The following is a 23,229-nucleotide window of genomic DNA, read 5'->3' as shown; positions in this document are numbered from 1 at the left end:
GATGCAGTAGTGATGACCAGGGGTTTTCTCTTGATAAGTGTGTGAATTGGACCTGTTCCCTGTCCTACTAAGCATTCCAAAAGTAATGAGAACTTTTGGGTGTCAGGGAAAATGTATGGAGTAAAAAGTACATCATTTTCTTTAGGAATGTAGTGAAGTAAAGGTAAAAGTTGCAAAAAATATAAAAAGTAAAGTAACCCCCCAAAAACTACTTTACTTTTTACTAAAAGTATTTTTACTTAAGTACTTTACCCCACTGAGTAGGAGGCACGACAGGCAATAGTTAGGCACTATAGGCTAATGATCATGTAACTGATGTCAGACAATACATTGCGCATATGATTTCCCACACCCAGCAGAGAATTGCACTCAGCTTGCATTTTGACTCACAGCCATAGCCTAGTCTACAGTTGAAGTTAGAAGTTTACATATACTTAGGTTGGAGTCATTAACAAAACTCGTTTTTCAACCACTCCACAAATGTCTTGTTAACAAACTATAGTTTTGGCAAGTCGGTTAGGACATCTACTTTTTTATCTATCATTTTTACAACAATTGTTTACAGACAGATTATTTCACTTATAATTCACTGTATCATAATTCCAGTGGGTCGCTACAAAACCGCCAATCAAAAAAGCCAGACTGCGGTTTGCAACTGCACATGGGGACAAAAATCTTACTTTTTGGAGAAATGTCCTCTGGTCTGATGAAACAAAAATAGAACTGTTTGGCCATAATGACCATCGTTATGTTTGGAGGAAAAAGGGGGAAGCTTGCAAGCCGAAGAACACCATCCCAACCGTGAAGCACGGGGGCGGCAGCATCATGTTGTGGGGCTGCTTTGCTGCAGGAGGGCCTGGTGCACTTCACAAAATAGATGGCATCATGAGGGAGGAAAATTATGTGGATATATTGAAGCAACATCTCAAGACATGTTAAAGCTTGGTCGCAAATGGGTCTTCCAAATGGACAATGACCACAAGCATACTTCCAAAGTTGTGGCAAAATGGCTTAAGGACAACAAAGTCAAGGTACTGGAGTGGCCATCACAAAGCCCTGACCTCATTCCTATAGAAAATGTGTGGGCAGATCTGAAAAGCGTGTGCGAGCAAGGAGGCCTTCAAACCTGACTCAGTTACACCAGCTCTGTCAGGAGGAATGGGCCAAAATGGTTTGGTCTGATGCTATTTTGAAAGCCAAGAAGAAGAAGAATTTTTTTAAAATAAAGTAAAGTACATTCCTCTGTGTTCCCCCCCCCCCCCCCGCACGGGATGGTTGAGCTAATGTAGGCTAATGTGTATAGCATGAGATTGTAAGTAACAAGAAAACATTCCAGGACATAGACATATCTTACATGGTCCGAAAGCTTACATTTGTGTAAATCTAACTGTTAATCTAGTTATTATAGTGAAATAATACCATGCTATTGTTTGAGGAGATTGCACATTTATTAACTTAAAAAATGTATCAATAAACCAATTAGGCACATTTGGGTAGACTTGAAAATAAATGCAGTGATTCATTTGATCAGTCTAAAACTTTGCACATATACTCTTAATTTGTACCTAACCTGAAATAATACATTATGGCCTTTCTCTTGCATTTCAAAGATGACTTTTTTCCTTTCCTTTCCTTCTTTCACCAGATCTAATGTTTTACATTATCCTACATTCATTTCACATTTCCACAAACGTCAAAGTGTTTCCTTTCAAATGGTATCAAGAATATAGATATCCTTGCTTTAGGTCCTGAGCTACAGGCAGTTAGATATGGGTATGTCATTTTAGGCTAAAATTTAAAAATAGGGTCAGATCCTTTTAAGGCTGCCAGGCTTGCTAGGACAGACAATATACAACTTCAATTAGCACTGAGGTGTGAAGTGAGGGGTGTCGAAGCCTTTGGGCCCAACAAGTGGCAGTAGTCTCTCGCAGCCTGCCCCACCCAAATCCAGAGGCCTTTGAAGCCCCCTTCCGCTGTTCAGAGACCATCCACTGGCATTTTCTACAAGAAATCTGCCTCCAGAAATAAAAGCTTCTCTCAAGAGGGTGTGGCACCTACTCCCGTTGCCTGCTGCTTGGATTCCATCTGTTCACCATCTGCCCTGGCCTGTCTCCCCATGTCTGGCACAGGTACCCCCACCACACTCCCCCCTCTCTCCCAATCTTTCGCTCGCCTCCAGCACGTACGCACTGTTGGGGCGAGTGACTCTGAACTTACAATGGCTAGCCCCAAGTTGTTATATTTTTTTTAAAAAGTGCATTTTGACATTTTTCTATTTGCTTCATGACTCCTACCTGCTTTGTTGACTATGAACTTTCTTTGTTACCCAACCATGGGACAGACTATGTTTGTTCCTACACTCGGGACTCTGGCTCTCTATTGGTTATACAGACGTTTGTTCTCCCATCCTATTCTAACCACCTCTCGCCGGCTTTGTATTCATGTTACCTGATGAAATTGCAATATGATCTTGTTGCCATTTAATGAACATTCAAATGTCATAAATCAACACTGCTAAGCTCTCCCTGTCCTCTGCCGTGCCTTGATTGTATTACTTCTGATGATATCTGGAAATGTGCATGTACACCTTGGCCCATCTACTGTTGCTAGCCCCAATTCTGACTTGTGCTCTGATATCTGCTTTACTGATTTCTGCTCTCGTAAAAGCCTGGGTTTTCTGCAGGTTAAAACTAGAAGATTATTACCTAAAATTGATCAATTGAAAGTGTGGGTTCACACCTCCAATCCAGATGTGTCGGTCATTACTGAGACATGGTTAAGGAAGAATGTTTTAAATACACATTTTTCTGGTTATAACCTTTTTCAGCAAGACAGATCTTCAAAAGGTGGGGGAGTGGCAATCTTTACCACCTTCAGTGCTTGTTTGTCTCCACCAAGTCTGTCCCCAAACAATTTGATTGACTGGTTTTAAGCATTAAACTTCAAATAGCTCTTTGTTGACTGTTGTCGGATGCTATCGTCCTCCATCAGAACCTGCCCTAAGCTCTCTCCTGACCCTATGTCTGAATTTGTCCTGCTAGATGACCTAAACTGGGACATGTTTGAATCACCTGACCAAGTCCTAAAGCAATGGGACCCCCTAAATTTTTCTCAGATTATTACCAATTGACTCCTCACAATTTTTTGTTCTTTACCTTTATTTAACTAGGCAAGTCAGTTAAGAACAAATTCTTATTTTCAATGACGGCCTAGGAACAGTGGTTTAACTGCCTGTTCAGGGGCAGAACGACAGATTTGTACCTTGTCAGCTCAGGGATTTGAACTTGCAACCTTTTGGTTACTAGTCCAACACTCTAACCACTAGGCTACCCTGCCACCCCAAATAATCCTGATAGATATCAGTCTGGTGTTTTCTGTAATGACCTTAGTTATCACTGTTTTTACAGCTTGTTCGTGATGGCTGCTCAGTGAAATGACCTGTCCTGATTTGTCATAGACGCTTGTTAAAAAACTTTAATGAGCAAGCCTTCCTACATGAACTGGGCTCTGTAAAATGGTATAGAATCAGCTTGATCTCCTCTGTTGAAGACGCTTGGACATTTAAAAAAATAATATTTACTGGTATTGTTAACAAACACCCCCATAAAGAAAATTAGAATTAAAAACAGGTTTAGCTCCTGGTTGGACCGTGATCTGGCAGAGATACACCACCTCAAGAATTGCATTTGGCGAAAGGCTCGGCACACACATACTCAGGCTGACTGGCTCTCGTTCAGGCAAATGACAAATAAATGCAATCAGGCTATCCGGAAGGTCAAAGTTAGTTACCTTAAGAGCAGTTCTCCCTGTGGGTCTAACCCCAAGAAGTTCTGGAAAACGATTAAAGACCTGGAGAATAAACCCTCCTCACAGCTGCCCATGTCCCTTACAGTGTCTTGCAAAATCACTCATCCCCCTCTGCGTTTTCCTATTTTGTTGCATTACAACCTGTAATTTAAATAGGTTATTATTTGGATTTCATGTAATGAACATACACAAAATAGTCCAAATTGGAGAAGTGAAATGAACAGAATAACTTTAAAAAAATAAAAAATAAAAGTGGAAATGGAAAAGTACTGCGTGCATATGTATTCACCCCCTTCGCTATGAAGCCCCTAAATAAGATCTGGTGCAACCAATTACCTTCAGAAGTCACATAATTAGTTAAATAAAGAACACCTGGGTGCAATCTAAGTGTCACATGATCTGTCACATGATCTCCGTATATATACACCTGTTCTGAAAGGCCCCAGAGTCGTCAAAACCACTAAGCAAGGGGCACCACCAAGCAAGCAACACAATGAAGACCAAGGAGCTCTCCAAACCGGTCAGGGACGAAGTTGTGGAGAAGTACAGATCACGGTTGGGTTATAAAAAAACATCTGCAACTTTGAATGTCCCACGGAGCACCATTAAATCTATTATTAAAAATTTTTAGTCCAGTAATCCAAATGCACAAGGCGCGGGCAATAAGTCCAGACAAAAAGTCAAAAAAGTTCCATTACAGTTCATAGAAACATGTCAAACGATGTATATAATCTTTAGGATGTTTTTATCATAAATCTTCAATAATATTCCAACCAGACAATTCCTTTGTCTTTAGAAATGAAAGGGAACGGAGCTCGCTCTCACGGCCGCGCGAGAGACTTAGCTAATGTCTTTCAGCCAGACCCCTGGTCCAAACAGCTCTTGGTCGTTCCCCATTCATAGTAGAAGCCTGAAACATTCTAAAGACTGTTGACATCTAGTGGAAGCCTTAGGAAGTGCAATCTGACCCCATAGACACTGTATATTGGATTGGCAATCACTTAAAAAACTACAAACCTCAGATTTCCCACTTCCTGGTTGGATTTTTCTCAGGTTTTTGCCTGCCATATGAGTTCTGTTATACTCACAGACATTATTTTAACAGATTTGGAAACTTTAGAGTGTTTTCTATCCAAATATGCATATTCTAGCTTCAGGGCCTGAGTAGCAGGCAGTTTACTCTGGGCACCTTATTCATCCAAGTTACTCAATACTGCCCCCCGTTCCCAAAGAAGTAACAAAGTTTCACCCTGCAGACGGCCACTGAGTCTGAGGTGCTAAAGGAGCTCCTTAAACTTGAGCCCCAAAAAACATCTTGGTCAGATGGTTAGACCCTTTTCTTCTTTATGGTTGCTGCCCCTATCATTGCCAAGCCTATCGATTGACCTTTTGAGAGTCTCTCCTCTCTGGGGAGGTTCCCATTGCTTGGAAGGCAGCCACAGTTAGTTCTTTATTTAAAGGGGAGATCAAGCTGATCCTAACTGTGATATGCCTATTTCTATTTTGCCCTGTTTATCAAAAGTGTTGGAAAAAAGTGTCAATAATGAACTGACCGGCTTTCTTGATGTCTATAGTATTCTCTTTGGTATGCAATCTGGTTTCCTCTCAGGTTATTGATGTGTCACTGTAACCTTAAAGGTCCTCAACGACGTCACCATCGCCCTTGATACTAAGTAATGTTGTGCTGCTATTTTTATTGACTTGGTCAAGGCTTTTGATACAGTGGAGCATTCCATTCTTGTGGACCGGCTAAGATGTATTGGTGTCTCTGAGGGGTCTTTGGCCTGGTTTGCTAACTACCTCTCTCAAAGAGTGCAATGTATCAGATCTGCTGTCTCAGCCACTGCCTGTCACCAAGGGAGTACCCCGAGGCTCAATCCTAGGCCCCACGCTCTTCTCAATTTACATCAACAACATAGCTCATGATACTGTAACATTTCCATCTGTTTAAAGTACATTTGATGACATGATAATGTTGGCAAAGTTGTTTCCTACTAAATCAAATCAAACGTTATTTGTCACTTGTGCCAAATACAATGTAGTAGACCTTACAGGACACCTACGACAACATCCGGTGAAATTACAGAACAATTCAAAATATAAAAATCGTAATATTAAACATTCATGAAAATACAAGTGTCTTACACCATTAAAAGCCTAACTTCTTCCTAACTTCTTCTTAATCCAACCGCGTTGTCAGATTTCAAAAAGGCTTTACGGCGAAAGCATACCATGCGATTATCTGAGGTTCAGAAATCACTTACCTTTGCATATCTTCCTCTGTTTGCAATACCAAGGGTCCCAGCTACACAATGAATGGTTGTTTTGTTTGATAAAGTCCTTCCTTATATCCCAAAAAGTTTAGTTGACACCAATGATCTCAGTAATCCACTCGTACAACTTGCATACAAACAAATCCAAAAAGTTACAGGTAGAGTTCATCCAAACAAGTCAAACTATGTTTCTAATTAATCCTCAAGTACTCTAATATCAAAATGAACAATAATATTTAAGACAGAGAATAGTATCTTCAATAGGGAAGATAAATAACGAAGAGTGCGCATCTCATTCACGCGCCGAGACTACTTTTCTGATGAGAGACACTACAACTACTTGTTCATTTTTCAAGAAACAAGCCTAAAACCCCTTCCAAAGACTGTTGCCATAGGAACCGCAATCTGTGTCCTATCTATTTGTATATCCCATTTGTATATCCCATAGGCTAGCATTGAAAGGGCCTGTGACCTCATAAAAAACTAATCTGGATGGGTTTTCCTCTGGTTTTTGCCTGTCATATCAGTTCTTTTATACTCACAGGTATTATTGTAACAGTTTTGGAAACCTCAGAGTATTTTATATCCAATGCTACCAATCATATGCATATCCTAGCTTCTGGGCTTGAGTAACAGACATTTTACTTTGGGCATGTCAGCCAATCGAAATTCCGAACACTGCCATGTATGCTGAAAAAGTTAACCAACATTGCAGTTTTAAGAAAAAATAAGTGTTAAGTCAAAAATAGATGAGTAAAATATTTAAAAAAAATAGTAACAAATCATTTAGCATCAGTAAAATAACAATAACGAGGCTGGCTATATAATGGGGTACCGGTACAGAGTCAATGTGCAGGGGCACCGGTTAGTCGAGGTAATATGTACATGTAGGTAGAGTTAATAAAGTGACTATGCATAGATAATAAACAGAGAGTAGCAGCAGAGTATAGGGGGGGGGGGGGGGCGCAATGCAAATAGTCTGGGTAGCTATTTAATTAGCTGGGGGGGGTGGCGCAATGCAAATAGTCTGGGTAGCTATTTAATTAGCTGTTCAGGCGTCTTATGGCTTGGGGGTTAAAGCTGTTTAGAAGTCTCTTGGACCTAGACTTGGTGTTCCGTTACTGCTTTCCGTGCGGTAACAGAGAGAACAGTCTATGACTAGGGTGGCTGGAGTCTTTGACAATTTTTAGGGCCTTCCTCTGACACCGCCTGGTATAGAGGTCCTGGGTGGCAGGAAGCTTGGCCCCAGTGATGCACTGGGCCGTACGCACTACCCTCGGTCCTCCCTTTCCTGTAGTCCACAATCATTTCCTTTGTCTTGATCACGTTGAGGGAGAGGTTGTTGTCCTGGCACCACACGATCAGGTCTCTGACATCCTCCCTATAGGCTGTCTCATCGTTGTCGGTGATCAGGCATACCACTGTTGTGTCATCGGCAAACTTAATGATGGTGTTGGAGTCATGCCTGGCCATGCATTCATGAGTGAACAGGGAGTACAGGAGGGGACTGAGCACGCACCCCTGAGGGGGCCCTGTGGGGGGTGGCCCTTCAGGAAGTCCAGGATCCAGTTGCAGAAGGAGGTGTTTAGTCCCAGGGTCCTTAGCTTAGTGATGAGCTTTGAGGACACTATGGTGTTGAACGCTGAGTGTAGTCAATTAATAACAGCATTCTCACATAAGTGTTCCTTTGTCCAGGTTGGAATCGGCAGTGAGGAGTGCAATACAGATTGCATCATCTGTGGTTCTGTTGTATGCAAATTGGAGTGGGTCTAGGGTTTCTGGGATAATGGTGATGATGTGAGCCATTACCAGCCTTTCAAAGCACTTTATGGCTACAGACATAAGTGCTACAGGTCAGTAGTAATTTAGGCAGGTTATCTTAGTGTTCTTGGGCACAGGGACCATGTTGGTCTGCTTAAAACATGTTGGTTTTACAGACTCAGTAAGGGACAGGTTGAAAATGTCAATGAAGACAGTTGCCAGTTGGTCAGCGCATGTTCGGAGTACACGTCCTGGTAATCTGTCTGGCCCTACGGCCAATCAAAGTATTTCTGCCAAAACCACTGGGACTATTACCCCTATCTTTACACCCTCACCACCATTACAACCTAAAAGTGGCCCTAAAAGTGGCCCTGTTGAGGACAAGCATTAAACCGTGTGTTCACTCACCTATTCAGAGCTTTTTTTTAGCCTGTGGTTATGTATGTGTTTCTTTGTGTGTGTGTGTTTTTCTGTGTATGTGTGCATCACAGGAAGTTGGTGGCACCTTAGTTGGGGAGGACGGGCTTGTGGTATAGCTGGAGCTGAATAGGTGGAATGGTATCAAATATATCAAAGACATGGTTTGATACTGATACAAACACCGTTCCAGCCATTATTTTGAGCTGTCCTCCCCTCAGCAGCCTCCACTGATGTGCATTTATTTCTCTATGTATTCTGTACTGTAAAGGCACAGGTGCTTTCTTACTGTGGTGTTGTACCGCCCTCTGTTGGTGAAAAATGGCAGCTACATTTACCCCGATGAAGACATCTTGTCTGTCGAAACGTTGGACATAACATTTTTGCATCTGAGCTCCTAGAGTCTCTCCTTTATTAGTTGTTTGAAGAGCTACGTTTTACACAACCTTCAGTATCACCAGCTTGTTTGACGTAGGATCCCAGCTGCTTTAAATAAGCAGCTCCTCTAGTCCAGGCAGGATTTGCATCCCAAATGGCACCCGATTGGTCCTGGTCAAAAGTTGTGAATGTGGACCAATTTGGGACATAGCAGGATCTATTCTAGCCTCGCAAGCTGCCCGATCTCACAAGTTTACATGCACGTTCGCTATGTGGAACAGGCCGAACATGCAACACAGCACACGTGGGCTGATGTAATATCTCACTTCTAACACTAGTGGAGGCTATGGCTCTGTGAATCTGCATTGAGAGCCCCTCTCACACGCTACAGTGGAACTATGGTGAGGACGGCACTGAATCCAGCATATAATTACTTAGAGCCGCAAGGTGGTGTCTAGGGATGGAGTAAAATATTTCACAATAGTTAACCAGAAAACCACAGTAATGAGCTGCTACTGAACATGCCATAATTGTGTTTCCGCTATACTGTATCTGTGTTGATTATATATATATATATATATATATATATATATATTTTTTTACATGTGTCCATATAAGTGTGGGTTTAAAGAGGTCAGATATCCAAACGAAGTGGTCTCATCACAGCGATGTATTTTTGTCAGTGCATACAACTAAAGTAGGCAAAATTATCCATATCATTTCAAGTAAAATCTCCTTACAAAATAGCTGTTTGTGCACCACAGCAGAAGTGGGTTCTCTTTTGCAGGCTGAGCAGCAAATGAACTGTGCTCTGCTTTCATTTTCTATTTATACCACTGTTTGCCCAAGCAACAGCCAATGAGAGCCCAGGGAAAGGTTCCAATTAGACTCTGGGCTGCATGTAAGTGTAACTCAAGATTCCTGGCTATTTAAATCAGACTGCTCTCTCTCTCTCTCTCTCTATTTAAATTTAAGGGGCTTTATTGGCATGGGAAACATATGTTTACATTGCCAAAGCAAGTGAAATAAATGTTAAACAAAAGTGAAATAAACAATAAAAGATTAAACTGTTAACATTACATTTACTAAAGCTCCAAAAGAATAAAGACATTTCAAATGTCATATGTCTATATACAGTGTTGTAACGATGTACAAAAGGAAAAATAAATAAGCATAAATATAGGTTGTATTTACAATGGTGTTTGTTATTCACTGGTTGCCCTTTTCTTGTGGCAGCAGGTCACAAATCTCACTGCTGTGATGGCATACTGTGGTATTTCACCAAATAGATATAGGATTTTATCAAATTTGGATTGGTTTTGGAATTCTTTGTGGGTCTGAGTAATCTGAGGGAAATATGTGTCTCTAATATGGTCATACATTTGGAACGAGGTTAGGAAGTGTAGCTCAGTTTCTACCTCATTTTGTGGGCAGTGTGCACATAGCCTGTCTTCTCGAGAGCCAGGTCTGTATTCTATTAAATTGTAGAATTTAACTCCCTTTCCTGGATTTTAGTGGGTCTCGGCTTAATTCTGCTCTGCTTGCATTATTTGCTTTTTTTTTTACTCAATTGTCATACTTGAGTAAAAGTAAAGTTAAGGTAAATACTATACATAAAATTCCTTATTCTAAACAAACCAGACAGCACAATCTTTTACATTTATGGTCAGCCAGGGGCACACTCCAACACTCAGGCATTATTTACAAACACAGTATTTGTATTTAGTGAGTCCGCCAGAACAGAGGCACTAGGGATGACAACGCGTTATATTGATAGGTGCATGAATTGGTGTCACGTTCGTTGAAAGGAGTAGACCAATGCGCAGCGTGAGTAGAGTTCCACATATTTTTAATAAATCGAAACTCAGCACAACCGAACCAGCACAAGCGAACCAGCACGCTACTGGTGCACACAGACAACTATCCGTAGACAAGAGCCCACAAATACATTGATGGAAGAAGGCTACCTAAATATGATCCCCAATCAGAGACAACGATAAACAGCTGTCTCTGATTGGGAACCATGTCAGGCCAACATAGACATACAAAAAACCTAGATGACCCACCCTAGTCACTATCCCAACCAGCATAGAGAATAAACAGCTTACTATGGTCAGGGTGTGACAATTGGACCATATTACTGTCCTGCCTGAGCATTTGAAATGTAACAAGTACTTTTTGGTGTCAGGGAAAACATATGGAATAAAAAGTAAATTATTTTCTTTAGGAATGTAGTGGAGTAAAAGCAAAAGTTGTCAAAAATGTAAGTAGTAAAGTAAAGTATAGATATCCCCAAAAACAACTTAAGTAGTACTTTAAAGTATTTTACTTAAGTACTTCACACGTCCCATGTTTCATGAGCTGAAATAAAACATCCCAGAAATGTATCATGTGCACAAAACACTTATCTATCTCACATTTTGTGCACACATTTGTTTACATCCCTGTTATTGAGCATTTCTCCTTTGCCAATATAATCCATCCACCCGGCTGATGTGGCATATCAAGAAATGCATTATCATTAAACAAGTGCACCTTGTGCAGGGGACAATAAAAGGCCACTTTTAAACGTGCAGTTTTGTGACACAGTTTTGTCTCTCTGTGCAGAAAACACTGGATATAAGATTGAAACTATTTTAAGGCAGTCTGACATGTATCAAGGCTCTTCCTGATGACACAAAATATGTGAACCAAAAATGTGAGGAAGACCTGGGAGACACAATTGATGATGATGAACGGATACAGATGTGTTTGAATGCCCGGTCATGTTCATATCATCTCAGACATAAATGACTGCAGTTTAAGACCATCTATAGAACATACTATAGGCCCGTTATACTGAATATCACGCACTCAGAAATGTCATTCTGCTGGAGGTGTAAAACGCTAAAGGGGACATGTTTGCATATGTTATGTTCACGTGAAGGCTGGCTGAATTCTGGGTAAAGGGGACATATTTGCATATGTTATGTTCACGTGAAGGCTGGCTGAATTCTGGGTAAAGGGGACATGTTTGCATATGTTATGTTCACGTGAAGGCTGGCTGAATTCTGGGTAAAGGGGACATGTTTGCATATGTTATGTTCACGTGAAGGCTGGCTGAATTCTGGGTAAAGGGGACATGTTTGCATATGTTATGTTCACGTGAAGGCTGGCTGAATTCTGGGTAAAGGGGACATATGTTATGTTCACGTGAAGGCTGGCTGAATTCTGGGTAAAGGGGACATATTTGCATATGTTATGTTCACGTGAAGGCTGGCTGAATTCTGGGTAAAGGGGACATATGTTATGTTCACGTGAAGGCTGGCTGAATTCTGGGTAAAGGGGACATATTTGCATATGTTATGTTCACGTGAAGGCTGGCTGAATTCTGGGTAAAGGGGACATGTTTGCATATGTTATGTTCACGTGAAGGCTGGCTGAATTCTGGGTAAAGGGGACATGTTTGCATATGTTATGTTCACGTGAAGGCTGGCTGAATTCTGGGTAAAGGGGACATGTTTGCATATGTTATGTTCACGTGAAGGCTGGCTGAATTCTGGGTAAAGGGGACATATGTTATGTTCACGTGAAGGCTGGCTGAATTCTGGGTAAAGGGGACATATTTGCATATGTTATGTTCACGTGAAGGCTGGCTGAATTCTGGGTAAAGGGGACATATGTTATGTTCACGTGAAGGCTGGCTGAATTCTGGGTAAAGGGGACATATTTGCATATGTTATGTTCACGTGAAGGCTGGCTGAATTCTGGGTAAAGGGGACATATTTGCATATGTTATGTTCACGTGAAGGCTGGCTGAATTCTGGGTAAAGGGGACATATTTGCATATGTTATGTTCACGTGAAGGCTGGCTGAATTCTGGGTAAAGGGGACATATTTGCATATGTTATGTTCACGTGAAGGCTGGCTGAATTCTGGGTAAAGGGGACATATTTGCATATGTTATGTTCACGTGAAGGCTGGCTGAATAAAGGGCAAAGTGCATTCTGGGTAAAGAGCATGTTCTTTCATCTCAGCATGTGTACAGATTCTCCCTGTTTTTGTTTGCTTGGAAATGTTGATACTGGAGACTGACAGAAGAGACTATGTAACCTTGCACTTATCGCAGCTGAGAAATGCTTTGCCATTAATTAGATGGTTGGTTATCCTCCCACAATGTCACAATGGATGGCAGAAAAGTCATGTTTCACTAGATTTGATTTATTACAAGAGGGACACTGTGTAACTCTCAAAAGGTCTGGAGGCCTTACATGGAGTACTGTACGACAAAAGGAGTTGGTATTGAAAACAGGCCCACGTCAGGGGAGATACAGAGCATTCAGAAAATATTCAGACCCCCATCTCTGCAGCATGGTAGAGTGGATAGACAGAAGTCACTCCTCAGTAAAAAGGCACATTACAGCCCACTTGGAGTTTGCCAAAAGGCACCAAAAGACTTTCAGACCATGAGAAACAAGATTTGCTCGTCTGATGAAACCAAGATTGAACTCTTTGGCCTGAATGCCAAGCATCACGTCTGGAGGAAACCTGGCACCATCCCTGCGGTGAGGCATGGTGGTGGCAGCATCATGCTGTGGGGATGTGTTTCAGTGGTAGGCAATGGGAGGCTAATCAGGATCGAGGGAAAGATGAACGGAGCAAAGTACAGAGAGATCCTTGATGAAAAACTGCTCCAGAGCGCTCAGGACCTCAGACTGGGGCGTAGGTTCACCTTCCAACATGATAATGACCCTAAGCACACAGCCATGACAACGCAGGAGTGGCTTCAGAACAAGTCTCTGAATGTCCTTGAGCTGCCCAGCCAAAGCCTGGACTTTGGAGAGACCTGAAAACAGCTGTATTTCGTGATTTTCTTAATTCCTTGGTCAGATTTGTTTGTCTTTATTTGTCCTTGTCGATTGTAGGCCTTTTATTGTAATGTGTAGGATTTATCTGGCACCGTTTGCAATCAGTCGGTTGTTTTATGCTCTGGTTACTTTCACATTGAGGTTGGTGTTTGAGGTCGGCCTTGATAGCGTGTTTTATTCATCTATTTCATGTTGCACTGCATGCCTGTTCCACAAGTAAATGAGTCAATGGAGCCGATGTATGATGAGGTTGAGTATAGTACATTTTACACGCCATGCTGCAGACCTTTGAACCTTTGAACCTAATATTGCAGTCAATAATTGATGTCTGGGGTCATTTTTTTCGTTTTTTTTGCTGTTCTCCAAATAGCATTTTGGATTAAAAAAAAGAAATGAATGAATGAAGTCAAAGCCCCCTCCACCCCCAAAACTACTCCCACGGCTCTACAGTAATATTATTATGAGATAAATGACAGTGTCCTCTGTAGCAGTCTATTTACTTTCAAGCTGGCTATTGAATGAGCAGTGGATAAATGGTTCCCATGCATCAAACACCTCCATTTCCCCCCAAATATGCTTGTAATGCAATTGGTCAACCACTAGAAGTTGTGCATATGTGCAAGTTCAACATTTATAAATACCAACCTTTGTGGGAAAACAGGCACATGCTAGGTTTAGAGTATTTTTTGTTGTTGTGCACACGTACCTTTGACAAATGAGGCCCCTGTTCCTTACTGAGGTCAGATTATTTTCCACATCTAAGAGGTATTGCTCTCTAACCCCTGGTCCTAAATGGAACCTTATTCCCTATATACTGCACTACTTTTGACCAGGACCCATAGGGAATAGTGCACCATATAGGAAATAGGGTGTCATGTGGGGAGAACACCTGCTCTATGCTCTCCCACCTGCTGTTGCCTGTTAAAGGTCCAGGAGACCAGGTTTCGACCATCGCTGGGATTTGGTTCACAGTGTGTAGAGGTGGCGTCGCACGGTTGACCGTAAATCAACCCCTCTGGCCAGACAGATAGGTGCCAGAGACCCCAGTCCAGATAGGGTGGCGATATCAGTGACAGTGGACCTGTCTCAATATGCTGTCCCCAAAGTCATCGCTTTGCCTACCGTTTTACAGTGTCTTCAGAAAGTATCGATACACCTTCACTAATTCCACAGTTTGTAGTCTCACAGCCTGAATTCATACCCCACAATGACAAAGTGAAAACATGTTTTTAGACATTTTTGCAAAATGATTGAAAATTAAATACAGAAATATCACATTTGACATAATCGCCAAATACAACAGGTGTAGACCTTTCTGTGAAATGCTTAATTACAAGCCCTTAACCAACAATGCAGTTCGGAATTGTTTATTATTTTATTTACACAAGTCTTCCCCCCCTTGATATTGTGCGATAGACAATCATTCTGGCACCCCTTTGCCGTGACACTCCAAATTGAGCTCAGGTGCATCCAATTTCCTTTGATCATCCTTGAGATGTTGCTACAACTTGATTAGAGACCACCTGTGACCAATTCAGTTGATTGGACATGATTTAGAAAGAAACACGCATATCTGTATAAGGTCCCACAGTTGACAGTGCAGGTCAGAGCAGAAACTATAGCACTCCGGTAAATGAACTTCAATTGAAATGTTGTGACATTGCACGCTGAGGAGTGCTGTCTTATTTATGTTCTTTGGATTACAGTATATTTAATCCATTTTTAATTCCGGGACTGACGCAACAAAATGTGGAATACGTCAAGGTGTATGAATACATTCTGAAGGCACTGTATGTGTTGTCTGAGCGTGCGTCAGTGAGAGAGAGAGAGGTGCCCAACATATGTATTTAGCACCTTGCCAACACACGTGTGTGTGTGTGTGTGTGTGTGTGTGTGTGTGTGTGTGTGTGTGTGTGTGTGTGTGTGTGTGTGTGTGTGTGTGTGTGTGTGTGTGTGTGTGCGAGAGAGAGAGAGGAAGGGAGAGAAAGATATAGAGCTGAGGAGCAAGCGACTCCACAACAACAGAAATAGTTAGTGCCTTGTGGATGTAGGCAAGAGAGTATGGAGAATATACTCTTCAGGCATGAAGTGCTGTGGACAAAGTTAAAGGATACCAGGCATGAAGTGCTGTGGATAAAGTTAAAGGATACCAGGCATGAAGTGCTGTGGACAAAGTTAAAGGATACCAGGCATGAGATGCGTCCCAAAGTGCTCTGGTCAAAAGTAATGCACTCTACAGGGAATAGGGTGCCATTTGGGATAGAGCCAACGGAGCACACACACACACCTGTCCCCCTCTCGTCTCTGAGACAGCATGTTCTCTCCTTTTAGGTCCCTTGGCAGGCGGGGTGGAGGGTCGGGGGTCAGGGTAACATGGTCAATGGGGGGTGGGTTGGCACAGCGTGACTGGACAGAGACGTGCCTGTCGTTCTGAGTGGGGGGGAGTGTCTGAATGACAGTGCGATCAGATCAGTCAGAGAGCGACAAAGATAGGCCTCACTATTTCGTAACTGCTGGCGCCCGCTGTGGTTTCCATGTCAACAGCCCCAACCTGCTGCCGATCGCCCCACGAGACCCGATCGTCGCCGCCGTCGACCAGAGAGCGACAGATTGAAATAATCCAGCCCTGAGCTGAGACTATAAAGTGGAGCAGGAGGAAGAGGAAGAGCAGCAGTTACCATGGAGAACTTTCTGAGGGATAAGGATATTTGGATAGTAGGCAGCATGTGTCTAGTGGCATCGTTCCTATGGCAACGGATCTGGAATTTATTCACCTACAAGAGGAAGAGGGGAACACCCTCCCCAGACATACAGGTACTACTAGTTTGCTGTCTTAATGGGTTCATTCATACTACTGAGCTGAGCCAAAGTGAACTGTGCTGACTGGTTTATGCATCCACTATTGTTGCTGCAAAAATAAAATGGTATAGTTTAGGATGATAGAGTAAAAAGGGTGGGGCTTTGTGCTCAGGTAGTGCAGGTGTGACTGGTAGAATCTTTTTGCGGAGGTGAGTTTCTGTTCACCTTTTGACCCATCAGAATTGGACATTTTTGTTAGTGAAGCAAGTTCTACACAGGCAGTTTTCATGTTCTTCATCATCCTGTCATAATTCAAAGATGGTAGAGGATAGAGAGACAGAAAGTGAGAGTACCAGTTGGCCTGTAGGAGGAAGTGATGTCTTGAAAGATGACACATTATCACCTTAACAGACATGTTAATCCATAGTGACTTTGAAATGCATACTCAAATGGCTTGACATGTGTAAAGACAGTGATAGTTTGTAGTCTAAGTCGTTACGTGAAAGAGACTTAGAACCGGTTTCCTGTACACACAGAATAAGCCTAGTCCTGGACAAAAAAATTACATTCAATGAAGATTCTCAATTGAGCATGCTTTAAAATCCATGCTGGATTGGGAGCTCTCTGGTTTTGCAGGATCAGTTTATACAATTCTAGGCCCTAATGGCTAGGAAAGACCAACCTGGTCTCAGAGCATTTGATATTATTCTGTATGTAAATCCGAGATACTGCATTTAGTATGATATGTTACATTTGGTATGGTTACATAAGGCAGATGTTTATATAAGGCAAAAATGAAAAGAGGGTGTTTGGGTTGGCATATAAAATGGATGTACAATGACATTCTAGATGATTCTGTGCTTCTAACTTTGTGGTAACAGTTTGGGGAAGGCCCTTTCCTGTTTCAGCATGACAATGCCCCGGGCACAAAGCGAGCTCCACACAGAAATGGCTTGTCGAGATCTGTGTGGAAGAACTTGACTGGCCTGCACAGAGCCCTGACCTCAACCCCATCAAACACCTTTTGAATTAATTGGAATGCAGACAGCAAGCCAAGCCTAATCGCCCCCTCATCAGTGCCCAACTTCACTAATTATCTTGTGGCTGAATGGAAGCAAGTTCCCTCAGCAATGTCCCAACATTTAGTGAAAATTCTTCCCAGAAGATTGGAGGCTGGTATAGCAGCAAAGGGGGGACCAACTCCATATTAATGCCCGTGATTTTGGAATGAGATGTTTGACGAGCAGGTGTTCACATACTTTTGGTAATTTAGTGTATAATATGAATTTGAATTCGTAACATATCATACGAAATAGGTAATGGACATCTACAAGTAATACAGTGGGGCAAAAAAGTATTTAGTCAGCCACCAATTGTGCAAGTTCTCCCACTTCAAAAGATGAGAGAGGCCTGTAATTTTTTCATCATAGGTACACTTCAACTATGACAGACAAAATTAGAAAAAAAATCCAGAAAAATCACATTGTAGGATTTTTAATGAATTTATTTGCAAATTACGGTGGAAAATAAGTATTTGGTCACCTACAAACAAGCAAGATTTCTGGCTCTCACAGACCTGTAACTTCTTCTTTAAGAGGCTCCTCTGTCCTCCACCTGTATTAATGGCACCTGTTTGAACTTGTTATCAGTATAAAAATACACCTGTCCACAACCTCAAACAGTCACACTCCAAACTCCACTATGGCCAAGACCAAAGAGCTGTCAAAGGACACCAGAAAGAAAATTGTAGACCTGCACCAGGCTGGGAAGACTGAATCTGCAATAGGTAAGCAGCTTGGTTTGAAGAAATCAACTGTGGGAGCAATTATTAGGAAATGGAAGACTTACAAGACGATTGATTATCTCCCTCGATCTGGGGCTCCACGCAAGATCTCAACCCGTGGGGTGAAAATGATCACAAGAACGGTGAACAAAAATCCCAGAACTACACGGGGGACCTAGTGAATGACCTGCAGAGAGCTGGGACCTAAGTAACAAAGCCTACCATCAGTAACACACTATGCCGCCAGGGACTCAAATCCTGCAGTGCCAGACGTGTCCCCCTGCTTAAGCCAGTACATGTCCAGGCCCATCTGAAGTTTGCTAGAGAGCATTTGGATGATCCAGAAGAAGATTGGCTGAATGTCAGATGAAACCAAAATATAACTTTTTGGTAAAAACTCAATTCGTCGTGTTTGGAGGACAAAGAATGCTGAGTTGCATCCAAAGAACACCATACCTACTGTGAAGCATGGGGGTGGAAACATCATGCTTTGGGGCTGTTTTTCAACAAAGGGACCAGGACGACTGATCCGTGTAAAGAAAAGAATGAATGGGGCCATGTATCGTGAGATTTTGAGTGAAAACCTCCTTCCATCAACAAGGGCATTGAAGATGAAACGTGGCTGGGTCTTTCAGCATGACAATGATCCCAAACACACCGCCTGGGCAACGGAGTGGCTTCGTAAGAAGCATTTCTAGGTCCTGGAGTGGCCTAGCCAGTCTCCAGATCTCAATCCCATAGAAAATATTTGGAGGGAGTTGAAAGTCTGTGTTGTCCAGCAACAGCCCCAAAACATCACTGCTCTAGAGGAGATTGGCATGGAGGAATGGGCCAAAATACCAGCAACAGTGTGTGAAAACCTTGTGAAGACTTACAGAAAACGTTTGACCTCTGTCATTGCCAACAAAGGGTATGTAACAAAGTATTGAGATATTGTTATTGACCAAATACTTATTTTGCACCATAATTTGCAAATAAAATTAATAAAAAATCCTACAATGTGATTTTCTGGTTTTGTCTGTCATAATTGAAGTGTACTACCTATGATAAAAATTACAGGCCTCTCTCATCTTTTTAAATGGGAGAACTTGCACAATTGGTGGCTGACTAAATACTTTTTTGCCCCACTGTACATACCATACGAAATATAACATATCATACTAAATGGAGTTTCTCAGATTTACGTACAGAATAATACAAAATGCTCTGAGACCATGTTGGAAAGACAACTATGCCCAAACTGCCAGGCGAGACAACGTCCTCGGTAGACTGTGATATGTTTGATTGATCATGTCACAGGCCTTGGAAAGAAGACCTGGCCATCTCTCATCTGAACTATGTCCATGTGACCTGAGGGTGGCCGTGGCTGCATTTAGTTACACACAGCTTTCTCTCAGAGAGATCTGAGAAAAAGGTTCTGCTTCTATGGTGCAGCTACAGATCTGGTGAGGATCAAAACCACGACAAAGACATGGTGTCCAATTCAGAGGTAGTAAGTGTGTTGCTGCACACTGTTTACATGCTCCCAGTTATAAGCCTGACTCAGACTCGCGGGGTCTGACAACTTGGATGGAGAATTACTGTTGATAACAGCGGACCATATTGCCACTCCTATTTGCCATTATCTTACTACTAGAAAGCGTGTGTGCTCAGGCCTGGAAGGAAGCAAAAGTAATTCCGCTACCTAAGAATAGGAGAGCCAACCAATCAGCCAGTAACCAACTCTGTTTGACCAGATACAATGCTATTTTACAGTAAAAAAATTGACAACAGTCTTTCAGCACGCTTATAGTGAAGGTCATTCAACAAGCACAGCACTTACACAAAATGACTGATGATTGGATGAGAGAAATTGATGATTAAAAGATTGTGGGGGGCTGTTTTGTGAGACTTCAGGCTTTTGACATTATCGATCATAGTCTGCTGCTGGAAAAACATGTGTTACCGCTTTACACCCCCTGCTATAATGTGGATAAAGAGTTACCTGTCTAACAGAACACAGAGGGTGTTATGGCTTTACACCCCCTGTTATAATGTGGATAAAGAGTTACCTGTCTAACAGAACACAGAGGGTGTTATGGCTTTACACCCCCTGTTATAATGTGGATAAAGAGTTACCTGTACACCCCCTGTTATAATGTGGATAACTGAACACAGAGGGTGTTATGGCTTTACACCCCCTGCTATATTGCAGATAAAGCGCTACCTGTCTAACTGAACACAGAGGGTGTTATGGCTTTACACCCCCTGTTATAATGTGGATAAAGAGTTACCTGTCTAACAGAACACAGAGGGTGTTATGGCTTTACACCCCCTGTTATAATGTGGATAAAGAGTTACCTGTCTAACTGAACACAGAGGGTGTTATGGCTTTACACCCCCTGCTATATTGCAGATAAAGCGCTACCTGTCTAACTGAACACAGAGGGTGTTATGGCTTTACACCCCCTGCTATATTGTGGATAAAGAGTTACCTGTCTAACTGAACACAGAGGGTGTTCTTTTAATGGAAGCCTCTCCAACATAATCCAGGTAGAATCAGGAAATACCCCAAAAATCATAAATTAGATGTACATTTATTGAATTGTTTTGCTCAATCTGATTGGGTGGGTCTGGCTCCCCATTGGGTGGACAGATTTAGCTTACTCAGAAATGAATGAGAGCGAGGAAGGAAGAAGGACACAGTCATGGGTAGTGTGATCAACAAAAAGATGGCTGAATTCTAAGAAAGAGATATCCAATTTGGGTTGTCAAGGGTGGCCAACAGCTACAGTATAGAGACAGGAGCTGAAGGGTTAAAAGAAAGAGAGCGTGTCTGTGTATGTCAGAGAACTGAGTGGGTATGTGGTTGGTATGTGTCAGTGGCGAAAGAACACAGCTTAATATGTCATCATGTGGTCCTGTGAGGTCTATGTCATTAGTCTGTCCGGTAATACAGCGTGACCACAGATACGTTAGTTAAAGGACAAGCTTGACTTCTATCGCTGTACCCAGAAGATGCGAAGATCTCTGTCTGCCTCTCTCTTTTCTACTCTCTCTATGAAGAGTCCGTTTTCATCTACAGCCAGTGTGAATTACGGGGGTCAAACATTGGATCTCTAAATAATGCTAATTAAACCATTCTCCTATTTGTTTAAGTTGTGTACTGCTACAGTGGTAAACATTAATAAAATGTTTACACCCCACCTCTGTGTCATGTTAAAAGAAAATTATATCGACGTTGCTGCACTTGTCATCCCGGGACGAATCTCAGCACCTTTTCAGGTGTTACGCTCACGTAGCCTACTTTTTGAATTGATTTTGTTTGACAATATGATGAAACATCATGATTGGTTAAATTAAAAGGTATAAAAAAATATACAGTTAAATGACATGTCTTTACTATTAAGCCCATAGAACATGTGTATTTGCAAGGTCCTGTGAAAAAAATGGGGACCCCAAAACGACACGATTCTCTCACGCACTCGCTCTTTCACTTCTTCTCTCTCTCTCTCTCTCTCTCTCTCTCTCTCTCTCTCTCTCTCTCTCTCTCGCGTGCTTCTTCTCTCTCTCTCTCACTCGCTTCTTCTCTCGCTTGCTTCTTCTCTCTCTGTCTCTCTCTCTCTCTCTCTCTCTCTCTCTCTCTCTGTGTGTACTGGTGTACTGGACACCTGCGCAAAAAGTAATTCATAAAACTTGTACATTTCCATATGCGCGAGGAAGTGTTTGATTCTTTAGGCTTTAAACAGTTCCTTATCTCTGGTATATCTTGGCCTGCATTATTCAAGACTAAGTTTAAATAGTGTGTAGCACAATGTCTCGGGAAAGACTGTCTGGCTTGGCAATATTCAGTATAGAAAACAGTGAGGGTCGCAACCTGGATCTAGTCTCCTGAGGACTTCAGGGGAGTCTCTCAAGATAGATTTAATTTGATTTAATTTACCTTGAATAATGCATCTCATTTGCGTAGGCTATTAGCCAGACAAAATGTTCCTACACTGTGTGAGGGCGGTCTTACTGTGTTGATCTTCACTGGTTTTAACCAAGTCTTAATTCCGGGTCGTAAGGCAACAAAGACAAAATGCCAAGGGGGGTGAATACTTTCGCAAGCCACTGTAGTTTTGTGAAATGTTAGGCTTAACATAAGAATATGACCACCAAATAGGCCTGTTAATCAACATTTATCCATTAGCTAAAGAAAAGCTGTACTTGCCCGGGCACTAAAGAAACCATATTATGAATTCAATAGATATGCCCCCGCATAGACATTTCACAGCACCATAGACAGTGATTGGTAGTCTACACTTTGTGGAGGGGGGAGAGGGGTGGAGGGCTCGAACTCCAACCAATTTCAGCACCATAGACAGTGATTGGTAGTCTACACCTTGTGGAGGGGGGAGAGGGGTGGAGGACTCGAACTCCAACCTTGCGGGGGTCCAGAGTAACTGTGTTACGCCAGTGTGTCTCTGGTGTCTGGTAATGGGACGTTTGTGTAACTCATTACTAGCGCAGATCAGCCTGGCACCTACTTGGCTTGCTGCTTGACACATAGTCAGAACTCAGAGCACAAACAGATGCACCCTGTGCAGATGCACATACAAGAAATCGTATACACACACACACATAGAAACAGGTGCCTCTATCGCTTACTATGTATGTCGTCTGTGTGTGTGTGTGTGTGTGTGTGTGTGTGTTTGTGTATGTGTGTGTGTGTGTCTCCCCAACAACCCGGAGTCATGTGACCAGCCCAGCCGCATCCCATGTCTCCCTAAGGCCAATGATAGCGAGATTAGATGGGAAGGGAGGGATGGAGGATGGGCAAACATACCGAGTGAGTTTGAAGGAGAGCGAGATTGTGGGAGGAGTAGAAGCTAGGGAGACATGTTGAGTGAGTGTGAAGGAGAGTGAGATTGTGGGAGGAGTAGAAGCTAGGGAGACATGTTGAGTGAGTGTGAAGGAGAGCGAGATTGTGGGAGGAGTAGAAGCTAGGGAGACATGTTGAGTGAGTGTGAAGGAGAGCGAGATTGTGGGAGGAGTAGAAGCTAGGGAGACATTTTGAGGGTTTCGAGGGAGGGAAGGTGAGTGTCAAAGGGGCAGAAGAGTGTCTATTTCTTACATCACCCATGTAGCACTGGACAAAGAGGAGGGATGATGGGAGGAGGAAGTACAGAGAGAGAGGGAGGAG

At 42.4% G+C, this 23,229-nt stretch overlaps 1 protein-coding gene across 1 annotated transcript in view; it reads left to right on the top strand.

The window, feature by feature from the left end:
- The window catches only part of LOC115145396 (myosin light chain kinase family member 4-like), a 68,196-nt gene that overhangs the window by 20,523 nt on the left and 24,444 nt on the right, over positions 1-23,229 (top strand). The gene's annotated exons all lie outside the window — the stretch shown is intronic.

Source organism: Oncorhynchus nerka, linkage group LG17 (genome assembly GCF_034236695.1).
Source record: "Oncorhynchus nerka isolate Pitt River linkage group LG17, Oner_Uvic_2.0, whole genome shotgun sequence".
In the NCBI taxonomy this organism is placed as follows: Eukaryota; Metazoa; Chordata; class Actinopteri; order Salmoniformes; family Salmonidae; genus Oncorhynchus; species Oncorhynchus nerka.
The sequence above is the reverse complement of the archived record's forward strand: the minus strand, read 5'-3'. Positions and strand labels throughout refer to the sequence as shown.